Source organism: Amborella trichopoda, chromosome 6 (assembly GCF_054954075.1).
Source record: "Amborella trichopoda isolate Santa Cruz 75 chromosome 6, AtrichopodaSantaCruz75HAP2 v2.0, whole genome shotgun sequence".
NCBI lineage: Eukaryota > Viridiplantae > Streptophyta > Magnoliopsida > Amborellales > Amborellaceae > Amborella > Amborella trichopoda.
In genome coordinates, this window is record NC_142341.1 from 24,176,689 (window position 1) to 24,191,220 (window position 14,532).

General features: G+C 48.3%; 1 long non-coding RNA gene across 1 annotated transcript; it reads left to right on the top strand.

The window, feature by feature from the left end:
- Positions 1-11,548: 11,548 nt before the first annotated feature.
- LOC110007770 (uncharacterized) lies at positions 11,549-13,140 on the top strand. Its single transcript, XR_002281930.2, has 2 exons — positions 11,549-11,638; positions 11,836-13,140. It is a non-coding gene; the product is annotated as an uncharacterized LOC110007770 (long non-coding RNA).
- The last annotated feature ends 1,392 nt before the right edge of the window (positions 13,141-14,532 follow it).

The following is a 14,532-nucleotide window of genomic DNA, read 5'->3' on the forward strand; positions in this document are numbered from 1 at the left end:
TGGTGCCTTGTTGAGGGGCTTTCTCCGGGTTCCATCAGAATCCATTTTCTTTTGAGAGGTCACACTGATGGTCTGCCTTCAGCGGGCTTACGAATTACAACGATAACTCCTAATGTTTCAGCCAATGAGGGCCCTTCTTGTGAGCTTTATCTCATTCCAGTTGAGGACGTCCTAGTGTTCCAGTTGGCGGGGGCCCTTCTTGTGAGCTTTATCCCTATCCAAATAGAAACACCAAGAGTAAACAAGGTATCTCTTCGACTTACATCCTATTGGTCCAGTTGGGGGTCTCCTGAATTACCCAGACTATATAGAAGGATGGCCTTCGAGGCGGTCCCATTTTAGGGGACTTCACCTTGAATGCTTTAGGCTTGGTGGAGGAAGAAAAGGCAGGCAAGGTACCTCTTTCGCTTATGTCCTACAGGTCCAGTTGGAGGTCTCCTGAATTACCCAGACTTGATTAGGGAACTTCACCGTGGATGTTGAAGTTTGATGAGAAGAACGGCAGGCAAGGTACCCCTTTAGCTTACATCCTACAAGTCCAGTTGGGGGTCTCCCGAATTACCTAGACTTGATTAGGGGGATCACCTCTGAGGCGATCCCATTTTAGGGGACTTCACCCAGGCTACAAGATTTTAATGGAGAGAAGAGGAGGAGAGGATTTTTTTTTCCTTTTGAGATGGCGGCACTAAGACCCGGGATAAAAAACAAAGAAGGGTGGCACTAAGGTCAAAAAATTCCTTTGAAAGGCATTGGGGCCTGAATTTTTTTTTCTTTGAGAGGCACTGAGGCCTGGATTTTTTCTTTGAGAGGCATCGGGGCTTGGATTTTTCTTTGAGAGGCACTCGGGCTTTCTTTGAAAGGCACTGGGGCCTGGATTTTTCTTTGAAAGGCACTGAGGCGTAGATTTTTCTTTGAAAGGCACTGGGGCCTGGATTTTTTGTCTTTTTTTTTTTTGGGAGGCACTTGGGCCTGAGATGAGAAGATTTGGCGCAAAGGCTGGAAGAAGAAGGCTCGGTCCAGGCGCCCTTTGTGGGTTTTCACCTGAACCGAGGGCATATGGCGCAACCAAAGTGGTTTTCACCATATCCTTTTTTGGGGCGCTTTTACTCATGGTGCCCTTTGCGGGTTTTCACCATGCGTTTGTTTCTTTTTTATTGGGAGATTTTACCCATAGCCCTTCTTTTTCTTTTTTGGGCTATGTATGCCTGAAGCTCTTTTACTTTTACTCGTGATGGTTGCCATTGCGCCCAGCTTCTTTTTTTTTATTTTTTTTTTGAGGGGGAGAAAGAGGTCACCAATGTAGTGAACCTTGACGGAGGAGTCTTGAGAGTCCTGAGAGTATGGCCTTGCCTTGGGTTGATTGTAGCGACTGATGGTCGAGGCAGGAGTTCTTTTCATCTTTGGGGTGTTTCCCTGAAGAGTAGCTTTATTGTGACCCAAGTGATTTGTGCCCGTGCAGGGTTGATGACAGTTGTGTCTGCGAGAGGTGTTAGATGGTGCCCACAGTGATGGAATGTTGAAAGTACCTGCGGGGGGGTGGAATGAAAGTGGCGCCCGAGGGGGGTGAAGTGGAGATGGCACCCGTGAGGTGTGTGATGAGGTGACACCCGTGGGGGGTGAAGTGGAGATGCACCCGCGAGGGTGTGAAGTGAAGATACACCACGGGGTGAAATGAAGATGCACCCGCGGGTGGAGATGGCACCCGTGGGGTGGGTGAATGAAGATGGACCCGTGAGGGGTGAAATTAAGATGCACCCTCGAGGTGTGTGAATGAAGATGGACCTGCAGGGGTGAAATGAAGATGCACCCGCAGGGTGAAATGAAGATGCACTGGCGGGGTGTGAAGTGGAGATGGCACTCACGGGGTGTGAATTAAAATGGACCCACGGGGGGTGAAGTGGAGATGGCACCCACGGGGTGTTAATGAAAATGGACCCTCGGGGAAAATGAAGGTGCACCTACGGGGGGTGAAATGGAGAGGCACCCATGGGGGATAAAATGAAGATGACACCCACGGGGTGTGACGTGGAGATGGCACCTGCGAGGTGTGAAGTGGAGATGCACCCGTGGGAGGTGAAATGAAAGTGGCACCCACGGGGTGAAAGAAGAGAGTACCCTGAAGAAAGCATGCTTGGAGAGGCGGCATGCGGCTGACGAGGCACCTGCATGCTGGGGCGAGGTCAGATGAAGAACACCATGTGGTGGTGGTGCCTTGGTGCAAGATCCGTTTGAGTGATCTGCTGATAATGCCAGGCTAGTGGTATGGTGGCACGAGATTTGATCATGACGCTTCGTAAATAATGCCTAGCAAGTGACGCATGAGAAGGTTTAAATGTCGGGAAGCAACAAGCTTTGATGAGCCTAGGCCCTTTAAAAAGGGGCATGGCAGGAGAGCGTGAGGGCAGCTTTTCCCCTTTCCGATGAAGTTCCTTTTTTTTATGCTTCTTTTTGTGGAGGCAGCGTGGAAACTTCATTTTCTTTGAAGCACTTGGCCGGTGAGCGATGCCCACTATGGGGGCTAACTGCTTGACACCGGCCTTTGCGGTGCGCACGGGTGTTGGGCGTCCTTGTGAAGACGTTTGCCCCTGCGGAAGTGACGATGGACCCGTGACAGAGGGCGAGCAGGTTGCTCTGAAGCGCCTCTGTTTTTGTGGGACTCATGGTGTGAGGCCTACGGTCATGTATAAGGTGTTGGGGGCCTTTTGTCACTGTTGGTGGGGGCTGTGCCCCTAGGTCTAGCGCATGTATTGCTCCCACCGAGGAGCGCACGACTCTTCACCTTCGTAAGGTGATGAGCAAGAGAAGGAGGATCCCGCACTCTTCTCCAAGGAATTCTTGAAGAGGGCAATATCCTCTCCTTGGAGAGGCCACCATGATGAGGAGGTGGCGAAGATCGTGGAGGGGTCTACCTCAGAACGATGTACATTTCTTTTATTATAGTTACAAGTTACCACAAAGTTATAACCCTTTTGTTCATGAAATAAAAAGAACTCATTTACGCCAAACTCTTTTCCCCTTTAGCTTAGCCCTTTGCTAGCTGCTTCTTATCCTTTTGTGGGCCGGCACAGTCCTTATCTCTGCTGATGATGGGGATAAGGAATGGCCGACGAAATTCCTGTTGTGCCCATGGGGCTATTGCTGCTTGTTGTGTGATGATGGATGGGATGCCCTTGTGAGTTTTCATCCCAACCTTTATGGAATGCGTCACCGCTGATTTTTGCAAGACCCCGCATTTTTCTTTTTCTTTTTTTGGAGACCGCTGGGGGTCCCATATATGGGTGAGACAAGGAACAGGATTCACTTGCCTGCAAGGCACAGTGGTGCAGGGGCATGCCCTGAGCACTCTGAGTGGGCCGGCTCGTGTTGTAGGCAGGCGGAACGTGGCTGGGTCGAGTGCGTGAGCAGCGTTTGGATGGCGGTAGGCATGCCGTTTCTGATAGGCCACGTCATGAATGCAGCAGTTAATGCCGAGCGAGAGAGGCGGCATCGATGTTGTACGATGGTTCGATTACGTGCCCTTAGTGCTTCCTCAAGACTGAGTGTAATATTCTGCACGTGTGGCACATCACCTCGTGTGCTATTTTTACGACTGTACCTTCGAGGTGAGTGACATTGGCTCATGTGACGCTTCACTTCGTATGTCAACGGTGCTTCGGTGGCCTGCTTCTAATGCCTCGCTTCGTGTGCCGCCAACATTCCTCTGTGATTAGAGGGTGAGTCGCCTGTTGATTGGCCCTTTTGCTACCGATCTTTATAAAAAGAAGGACTATTGCTTTTCGCTCTTATCTAGGGTCTGCATCCCTAGTAAAAGCAATCGCCCGTAACACCTTCTACTCAGGCCTCCTATTTGACATTAGCCTCTTTCTGAAGTAGCACTTTTGAGCAAGGCCATGGCTGGCAGCAGTTCGCCTCCTCCACCAGGTAATGCTGCTTGCTTGGGTCTGGTCATGTGGCTGACCCATCTGTTTTTCTTATGTCAGCAAGAAAGCATGTGAAGGCAGAGACTTTATTGGCCGTGTCTCCTCACCTGACGACGCAGCCGCTGTCATCAGATTCTGAGGCTTCGGAGTCGAGGCAGAAGGGTCCTTCTGCGAGCATTGTGTAACTCCTCCGGATGCTAATCCGGGGCCTGACACTTAGCCCTCAGCCGGTCTCGTGACTTCAGCTTTATCGGCGCTAGGCTTCAGGGGCCCAACCTTGGGTGGTTGATTCGTGACGGCCTCCAGGTTTTGTACGAATGCCCCCTTCTCGACCTCAAGAGAGAGCTTGAGGTCGTTGAGGCTTGTGTGGCAAGCTCAAAGAACACTCATCCTGGAGAGAGGGCACTTAGCAAGCTGAGGGGCCTACTAAGGGATGTCTCCGACTGGGGTTCGGTGGCTGTCCTCAATGGGGTCACGATGCCAAGGCTTCTTAATGAGCGCGCAGCCTTCTTACGCGGGGCGCTGGCAAAGAAACACTCCTTCTTGAGGGCATATGAAGCAGAGAGAAAGTGGCTCATTATCAAGGATGCCCGGTCAACGTGGGAAGAGGTTGTGCTCTCCCGTGCAATAGCAAAAGTGGAGAGCGAGATTGCCTTGCTTCAAGCTCTTACGGATGACCTGAGGGCTCGTCAAAACTGGAATAAGGAGGGAATGGCCTTATGGTCTGGTTGGCTGGTGTGCATGAGTTCGGACATGGACGAGCTCCTGAATTCATCCGAGAGAGTAACGAGAAACGTTTCTCTCTTCGAGCAGCAAAAGCAAGCAGCCTTGGACAAAGCGTTGGTGATAAGAGAGAAAATGCGTGAGGTGCTTGACTGTTTCTGACGGCCTCTCCCCTCTTTTCTTTTCTTTTTTTTTTTACGAGCCTTGATGACCCGCTCACCAAGATTTTGTAACCTCTTGCACATGTGAATAAAATGGACCCCCTTTTTTATTGTCTATTGTGCCGAGATTCTTTTTCCCTTTTGCACCTTAGCTTTGAATTTTGCTTCTCGCCATTTTCGAGGGATACTAACTCGAGAGGGAATGGCAGGTACAACAGGTTTGGTTACCCCGAGTAACCAAGACCCTACTTTTGGCAGTGCTTGACTGACACAGCCTCCATTACGGCAAAGGGGGCTAGCCTACCTTTTCTATCGTTCAGACCTTGACTACTGGATGGCTCATAGTCCAATTTCCTCATAATTTGATGGAACTTAGGTTCATATAAATCCCATCTGAGCATGGCCACGGCCTCCAGCGAGGGGTCACTCGAAGTGCTTGTCTTGCTAGGGATCCCACGGGATTCTGAGACAAAGCCTGGTAATGGGGAGGGAGCCATTTTCAGGGGAACAACTTCTTTTGTTCCCGCCTCTTCTTTCCCCATTACCTCAGCTTGGTCAGCCATAGCCGGATTCTGCTCCTTTGTCGCGGGCACCAGGTCTTACAGGGAAAGCACTAGGGGTTGGTCGAGGTAAACTGAACCATTCTTCATTTCTAGGTGACTAAGCCAAATCCTTGACAAAGTAGTCGAACATGTGGCAGGACTGTGTAGTAGGTTTGGCCTCGCTTCCCTCCTTTCCTATCGTGGTGATGGACAAGACTTTGGGGATCTGTAGGATCTTGCCTGATCCCTGGTGGTGCAGCATGGAGCACTGGTACTGGTCACTTTTGCTCCATTTGATGTGCAGCACTTTAGGTATCTGGAGTGCTTTGAGGTGATTTGGAGGACCACCGACCCGAAGGGCCGGAGGAGCACCATCTATTCTTAGTGAAGGAGGTATTTTTAAAAACCTTTAAGCCAGTGGTCGGCTCCTTTCTGGCTGCCGACACCATCTACACTTTGGGTAAGGCAGAAGGCATGCACAGGACTTTCATCCTTGCCGCGTTGCGCACTGGTGCGGGTACAGGCAGAAGGGAGGCGGGGATGCGCAGGACCTTCATCCCCACCACGTTGTGCACTGGTGCGGGTACAGGCAGAAGGGAGGCGGGGATGCACAAGATCTTCATTCCTTTCGGATTGTGAGCAGACATGGGCAACGCGGGCTTGCTCTCGAGATTGTGTTATCGTCAAGTCCGTTAAGGGTTTCTATTGGGAGAACTTCTTACCCAGGGGAAGGAGAGAGGAATGCTTCCCGCTCATCCCTTAGATCTGGTTGTTCTTCCAATGGCAGGGGAAGATTTTCGTCAACCGACGTCAGAGGGACAACTGTTTTGCATCTCTTTTCCTTTTGAAAGAGATGATGCAGAGACTTTGTCATATCTTCGACCTCTTCATGAGAGGTTAAAGTGGTCTCCCTTAGCTTGGGATCCGTCCAGGATTTTGTCAACAGTTCGAACCCCTGAGATTGCGACGGGCTCGCAAAATAATATTTTGCATCCACATAATGCATTTTGGCTATTGAGAATGGCCTCTTGTCAGTGTAAACTACATGCTGACTCCATCCCGACTGTATTTGAAGCACCGATGAAGCGTGGATGGGACCACACCATGCTCATGGAACTAGGGGCGGCCCAACAGAATGTTATACAAGGCGTTTGTGTGGATAACATGAAAAAGGGAGGCAGCATTAAGATCCCGGATCTTGAGCTTAAGCCATATTTGCTCGCCAGTTTCTCCCTGGCCTAATTGAATCCCTACACCGTCAAGCTGGTGGGTTCAACTTGGTCTATACTCAGGCCGATCTGGGAGAGGATCCTCTTAGGCATCAGGTTCGCTGCAGACCCCCTATCAATCATGATGTGATTGATTGGACATGCATGCAGCTCGCACGATACGAACAACGAGCGGTTGTGTGGCCTCCCTGAGTTGCAAATCATCATCAAAGAATGTAATAGTCATATAATTGTAGAGTATGTTAGGGTCCACTTCAACCCATTCGACCTCTGTTTCATACACTACGGGGCTGGAAAGCGCTTGAACCAAAGTCATTCGAAGATCTTTAGACAGCATAAGGGTGTCGTAGATGCTTAAGAGTGCAAGGAGTTTCCTCAGATGCCCAATTACATCATATTTGACTTTATCGGTATCGGGTAGGGCGGCCTCCCGGTGTTCCCTTGCCTTGGGGGAAGGTGACGCTAGGATGGCCCCTGACAGAGGGGGTTCGGGGGTTCACCCCAGACATCGAGGAGACGATGATTCACCTAGTAGTCTCTAATGGGGGAGTTTGGCTGCACTACGCGATTGGAGGAGGCGTAGAGGGTGACCCCCCGGTGTTCCCTCGTCTTGGGGGGGAGGTGCCGCTGGGACGGCCCCAGACCGAGTGGGGTTCACCCCTGACGTTGAGGAGACGATGATTCCCCTAGCAGTCTCTAATGGGGGATTTTGGCTAGACTGCGCAAGTGGAGGAGGCGTGGTGGGAGTGGGGGAGCACCGAAGCTCCGCAGGCATGGTTGCTAGGAAGGGGATGGTCGTTGTGACAGCCTGAGGGGCTAGGGGCTCCTGAGGCTGTTTTGGGAGAGAAGTGAACTCCACACGGGGGTGGGCTGACTAGTGGCATGGGATCGACGGTGGCCCAGGGTATTTTAAGGTTTTTGATGGAGGGGGTCTCCGATCGAACGTTAGCCTCCTTCCCGATCGAAGATGCATCCGGCCCACTTGGGTTGTTTCGCATCCTGGTCAGCATGTGGCACACCTCGAGATTGAGGGAGAAGGCTCGACCAAACTTAGCCTCTGCCCCGTTTCGATCAGGCGCGAGGGGCTGTGAACCTTGCATTGATGTTGTCTTTAACACTTGAGGATCTCGGGGGTGTGCCTTGAGTCGATCGGGCTCTAGACGGCCTTGGGGCCCTGGATTGGTCGTGCAAGGCAACGCACTTCGTGCCCTAGCTGTGCAACAATGAGCGGTGTTGCAGGCCTTGTCCTTCTCCACACCACATGACGGCTCAGATCTGCTATGCTTCGGGCGGCTCTTTGAGGCGGTGGCCCCTACCTTCCGCTGTGAGGACAAGACTTCCATACGCCCCGCTTGTCTGTTGTGTAGGTCGCGATGGACCTTCTTCCATAACAAAAAGCCGCTCTTATCTCCTTCCTTCTTAGCCCACTCGACCAACACATGGGAGGAGCGGATCAAATCAGGCATGATGAGATACACGAGAAGGGGGAGTTTCGGGGGTGACGCCCTGTCTTTTCGAGCCTTGCGTCGGGAGTCAACTCACGTTCGCACATGGTGGGGAGCGGTGAGGATGGTGCTCGGAGGGAACTTCTTTGAGTACCATGCAGTAAGTGGTACAATAGTGGTAAGCGTAGTGATGGATGCTCGTCCCCTCCCATAGCCGGCATGACCCACAGTAATATTTGGGATGGCTGCAAGGCATGTCCCTTGTGTGGTGAGGGGCGGAGTAAGTGTGTCGTCCGCCCGTTTAGCTGGTGAGGCCGTAGGGCCTCCTGTATGCGTGTGTGCTTGCTTGGAGAACTTTTGATCGTCTCGAAAGTCACGTGTCGGTTGGAGGCCGGCATTTGGGCTGCCCCAAGCTGTGGAACAATCATGCATGATGCAGGTGTCATCGGAGCCACCAGTACCGCGTCCAGGCCAAGAGCGACCTGAAATGATTTGAGGGACCGGGTTAGGCTGCCGCCTGTTTCGATTCATTATTATGGTGGTTAGGCCGCCAGGAAGTTTATAGACATAGGCATGCACTGTGGAGTGACCGCGCAGGCTGACATGGTAATTGTCAGTAGGTGGTATGTGCGCGAGGGTGCCAATGTTGGCGATGCCCCTTTGTGAAGTAGGCGGGTGGCCTTTTGGCTACCCGCAACAATGGCAGCCCTGTCAGGACCGACTGAGTGAGGAGGAGTGGCAGCACGGGGGCCGTTGTGGGATCTTTGGCTGACGGAGTGCCCACCATCAACAAAGTGTTTTAGTGAGGGGGCGGCAGTAGAGTCGCCCATGCAGTGGGCATTAAGGGGTCCCCCGTTAACGCTGAAATAGGTGGGGCAAGGGGCCTAAGGGTCCGTGCCCCGAACCTTCCCAATCGAGGCCAAGATAGTTGGGCCAACGTGACTGCAAAGAGGTCATGCAAGGGAGGGAGGACCGAACAGTCTAGCCTCCCCTGGAGTGGATGCAGGTATGGGAATGTAGAACTCCCCAACCCAAAGGAAGGAGGGATATGAGAATCCCATAGCAAAAGTGGAGGGAGGAGAAAGAGAGATTAGTACCTGGAGACGGCTCGAGTCAACGATAGGGTGACGTGTCCCCAGAGAAATCGTCAGTTGATGTCGGTGGGGTCCTGGTTTCCCTTCGCGCGTGGGTGAGGAAACCCTCTCTCGAACAACCACGGAGGTCTGGCACACGATAGACACGTGGGCCCTCTTGCTTGTGGATCGAAGGCCGACAATGAGAAAGATTTTTGCGACTGGAGCGTGAATGCTCTTACACCGCTTTGGGGTTTCGGGGACACACCCAGGCGGATAGTCCTCTTAGAGAAATTACGAAGCCCTCTAGTTGTTTGTCAGCACGGTGGGGATAGGAGCCATCTCCTGTGAACCTCTCTCCTCTCACTCTCACTATGTTATCGAGATAGGATCCTAATATCCCTCCTCCTTGGTTGTCCTTTTATAAGGATTTGCTGGCCTTTAAAGGGGGCGTGGTAAAAGCTGAAGGCGAAGGCCCGTAGGTTAGCTCACGTTCGCAGACTCACGGACGGACGTGGACTGCCATGTGGGTAGGATCACAAGCACGGAGGCCGGAGTGTGTGTGTGTGAGAGAGAGAGAGAGAGAGAGAGAGAGAGAGAGAGAGAGAATGGAGGGGGGGAGAAAAGACTCAGCTTAGGAGAGGTGGGGGTGACCTGCGCGTCTGGGGTATCCGTGGGACCCTACACTCTGGGGTACCCTCCTTCTCTCAAAGTTTTCTCTCTCTTCCTCTCTCCACTCCTATAAAGACTAGGGGCTCACAAAGAAAGACAATCAAGTAAGAATAATCTAGCCTTGATTCTTCCCAGCCTTTAGGGGTATTGAAGCTTGCAAAAAGGGGCTTCTTTAAAGTGGTCTTTTAGACCTTTTTACAAGTGAACTAAACTTGCTTATATAGAGGATTCACAAAATAGGGGTGAATGCTCAAAAGTCAAGCTTAATTACAATTAAAGAAATTCAAAACAAATCCAAAAATTAAAAGCAAATGACCAAATGTCCATGTGATCTTTTGCCCGAATGACGAGACCGTCCCTACATGCAGGTTGCTCCGCCATGGGAAGACCTTGGAAGCTAGTCCTGCAACTTGTGGCAACTATTCAGCTATTTCAACAATATATCTTTGTTCTACACTAGATTGTGAGCATTTTGATGCCCATTAATCGTGTTGTGGTTGCCTTTTTCCCCGGGGTGAAAGTCTGGCCAGTTTTACGAACTTTGTTTGCCAATGCGCCTTCGAGCTACGTCGTTTTAGCTCCTGGCTATGCTTGCAAGTCAGAGAGGAGATTGTTGCAGTCGTTTTGCACCAAGTTAGGGTTGATTTGGTGCTAATTTGCGTCTTTGCCTAATTTGGAAGGTTGCCGGAGAAAGGGATTCCGACAATCGACTGGATTTGCTTCTTTGGTAACCTGAGGACTTGCATTCATCGGACCACGAATTAAATGCAAGATTTATACCAGAATGCAGCTCCTTGCGAGGTGGTTCTATTGAACTCATCCTTGCGTTAATCCAAGGCTTGGATATGGAGCTATGCTTCACCGAATCCGAAGCTTGGTGAACCCTGTTTTTTCCTTGGTTTCACCGGTTGCTTTCCTCTTCATAGCAATGGGGGTTCCTTGTCACTCCACAGTGAGTGCCATATGTCAAAATGACAAGGCTGGCATATTCTAGAACATGTCAACATTTGAGCTCCGTCTGATTTCAGAGAAAGGCGTCGTGGGTTGGAGAAGTCACTATCGGAAAACGTTGTTGCAGTCCCCATTTTCAGGACTAGTTTGGTGAAGCCGCATCACGCTATGGTAAAACCCAAGAGTTGCGAGGCCGCATGAGCATAAACCCCCTCTAGAGATGTCCGATTGAGCCCAAATTTGGTCCTCGGGGGTATTTCGAAGTTCTAAGCACAATGGCGATAGTCTGGTGCCCTATTTCAGCCACTATCATAGGGCTACAGTGAAGGGCCCTTCTTTGGTGCAAGGGCACCACACCCAGGTCACTGAGCTAGAGGCTTTATTTTTCGGCACAATCTAGATCTACAGGTGTTTTGTGAACCCGCGAGACCATACTGTCGCCGGCTCTATCTTTATTTACATGGGCTCATGGAAGTACGTCAAAAATGACTTACAAAACATATTTTGGGGTATTCCATTCCATACATTGAACTTGGGGGTTTTCCAAAGTCTTGGAAGTCTTTGTGGCAATTTTAAGGAAGTGGATTGGGAGTCTATCAATTGCACATAATGTTGTTTTGTCCATGTTAGGATGCTTAGGATTTTTATTTCACCTCTAGCTAAAAACGTGGCCTTAAAATAGGGTGTGATGATTTTATTATCGAGGCCACTTTGGAGGGTTTAAGGACGAAGAGTCTAGACATTCAGTTTGTTCCTGCCCCTCATAAAGGTGAAGAGTAGCATGTAGTTCGAGGGAAGGGGAGATTATAAGCTAGGGTTAGCCAAGGTCATAGCAGGGATGGGAGAATGCGATCATAGAAGGAGACCCCTGCAAATTCAGCCAACATTTGTGTTGTGCCTATTAAATCTGCCCCACGAATAGGTAATAACTCATCTTTGCTATCTTCTTCTCGTGGTCATTTCAAATTTAAAAAAATTTGGCAACTGTTTTAAATCACGTCAATGAAGATTCTTCCTATTCTACTTTTTCAGGTGATTTGAATTCAAAACAACCTTCTATTGTTGACTCTCCCAATATTTCTCAGGTGTGGGGCTAATTGTTTTTTGTTCCTTTCACAGGGAAAAGGCAAGTTATGGAGGCTCTTTTTGAAAATTAAAATTACAAAAAACGGGATTGGACACTCTGAACGTGGTGGATGGGATGCGAAATGACAAGGGATGCTATATAGGTGTTCTCCCTCATATCAAAGAAGACAAAGCTTTTACTTACCACGAGTGTCTGCTTCTTTCTTATATCAATTTATTCTCGGTGCTTTCTTCTTTCTTTACACCTATGATTCTAGAAAGACTTCTACCTTTTTGTATTGTAGTTTGTAGGTTGTTACTAGGACATTCTGTAGGTAGAACTCCTCTTGAAGAACAGGGTCAATCAATAGTTGTTATGGATCAGAAGGTGAATGATGGTTAAGAAGAAGTGGTTGCAATTGAATGTGGTAAGGTGGCCATTTCGCAGGAGGTAGATTTGTTGCAGAATGCACTGGTTATTTCACCTTTATCGATGTTGCCGGCCAAGGAACTTCATTATCGGGAGTCTTTACCATTGCTATTGTTGGATAGTGGTCGCATAGGCTCTCTCCTGGGTAATCCAATCCAAAAGGACACTCCAGGTAGTTTTGTTAATGATGTTCGGATGGATTATGGGGAACACTTTGAGGACATTGGAGTCCGTTCAATGTACTGAAGTCGTTGTTAAGGCTCTTAGGGAGAGAATTGAGAAATCCAAGGAGGAAAAGGAGGAGGGAGGTGTGGAGGAAGAGGCTGAAAATTTAAAGGCCAAGAATAAGGGCAAAGGGAAGACAAAGGCGACTCTAAAGCCCACTAGATCCTCATCAAGGTTTGCTGCTACAAGATTGGGTAACAGAAGTGGGGTGGAGGAATTGTTATTACTTAAAGATGACAGTGAAAAGGAGTTCGAGCTTAATTAATAAAGTAGTTGCACCTCCATGTCCACCAGGGATGAATGTCCTGCCAGACCTGGCTCAACTTCCTTTTGTCATGAAGACTCTAAGTTGGAATGTATGGGGACTGGGTGTTGTCCACCGCAAAAAAGAAGTGTTAATGATGGTTAAGAAGTATAGACCTGATGTTTGTCTAGTTCAAGAAACAAAGTTACCTGGTCCATCTTTGTTAGATGTTCGGTAGGTTTGGGGTTTGGGTTCATTAGGTTTTTGTAGGCTTGTTTTTGTGGGGGCTTCGAGTGGTCTTTGATGTTGTTGGGATCCTTTGTTTTTGGGTTGTATTGATACGATCTTGAAAGATCTTTTTGTGGGTTTAATTTTTTTGGGGTCCATTTACAAGTTTTAATGGGTGTTTTGTAATGTGTACGGACCAAAATACATCCAATTTAAAGGAACAGTTCTTGAATGGTTTCGTTTCTACTAGTGGTGGTACAATTTACCTTATTGCTTTGGTGTGGACTTCAGTCTCATTCGATGGCTAGAAGAATGTTCAATGCATAGTATAGATCAGATGTTTGTCCACTTCAAGAAACAAAGTTGCTTGGTCCATCTTTGTTAGATGTTAGGGAAGTTTGGTGTTTGTGTTCATTTAGTTTTTGTAGGCTTGATTCTTTGGGGGCTTCATGTGGTCTTTGGTGTTGCTGGAATCCTTTTGCTTTGGGCTGTATTGATGTGATCTTGAAAGATCTTTTTGTGGGTTTAATTTTTATGGGATCCATTTAGAAGTTTTAATGGGTACTTAGAGAAATAATAGTGTGGTGAATTTGAATATGAAATGTTGAATGCATAACGCTATCAATCAAATATGTGATTGTTTAATAATTTTATTATGAATAATGGATCAATGGACATCCTAATCAATGATACCCGATACGCTTAGAGTAATAATAGTGTGGCGAATTTTATTATGAGTCAATTGGATGGGTTTCTTATCTCAGGAGAGTGGGTAAATGCCTTCCCTTTGGTGAATGTGGCTGCATTTATTAACTTATCTTCTGACCATAATCATATCTTACTAGCATAAAATGATATTAGGGGGCCTAGGCCTTTTAGAAAGGATATGGTGTGGCTAGAAGACAATGATGTTGTTGAGCTAGCAAAACGCTCTTGGGAGTTAAATTGACAATACTTTACAAAGGATACACTAAATTGACCAAGAAACTTGATAATACTTTACAAAGGATACACTAAATTGACCAAGAAGTTCAGCAGTTTGGTTTTGTTAGTTTGGAGCAGGAAGGAGTAAGAAGGGAGTTAAATTCTTTTTTGCACAAGCTGTTACAGATGGAGGAGAGATATTGGAAGCAGAGATTGAGTGGAATTGCTGAAAGAGATTGATCTCAACATAGAGTTTTTTATGGCTGGAAGAATGAATTTGTGAAGCACTTTCAAAATATTTTTACAACCTATCAAAAGTTCACAGTTTATATGGAGGTGTGCCTTTTAAGAAGCTTACGAAGCCTAGGTAGCTATGGAAGAACTTAGGACAGTTGTTTTTTCCATTGTTGGGGTGTTAATCACTTGTTCCTTAAGGCCTCCCTCTAGCATTCTTTCGTAAATTTTGAGATATGATTACATTTGAGTTGGAGGCCATAATAGAGAAATTAATGGATAGGGGTGTTGTGGGTAGAGGAATTAACTCCACAATATCCTTGATTCCTAAGAAGGATGTGATCTCAGGTATAGGTGATGTCCTATCGATCAGCTTGCTTAGCAATCTATATAAAACTATTGCTCAGGTGGTAGCACAGAAATTCAACATGGTTTTTCCTTTGCTACTAAAGGGACCACGATCAAC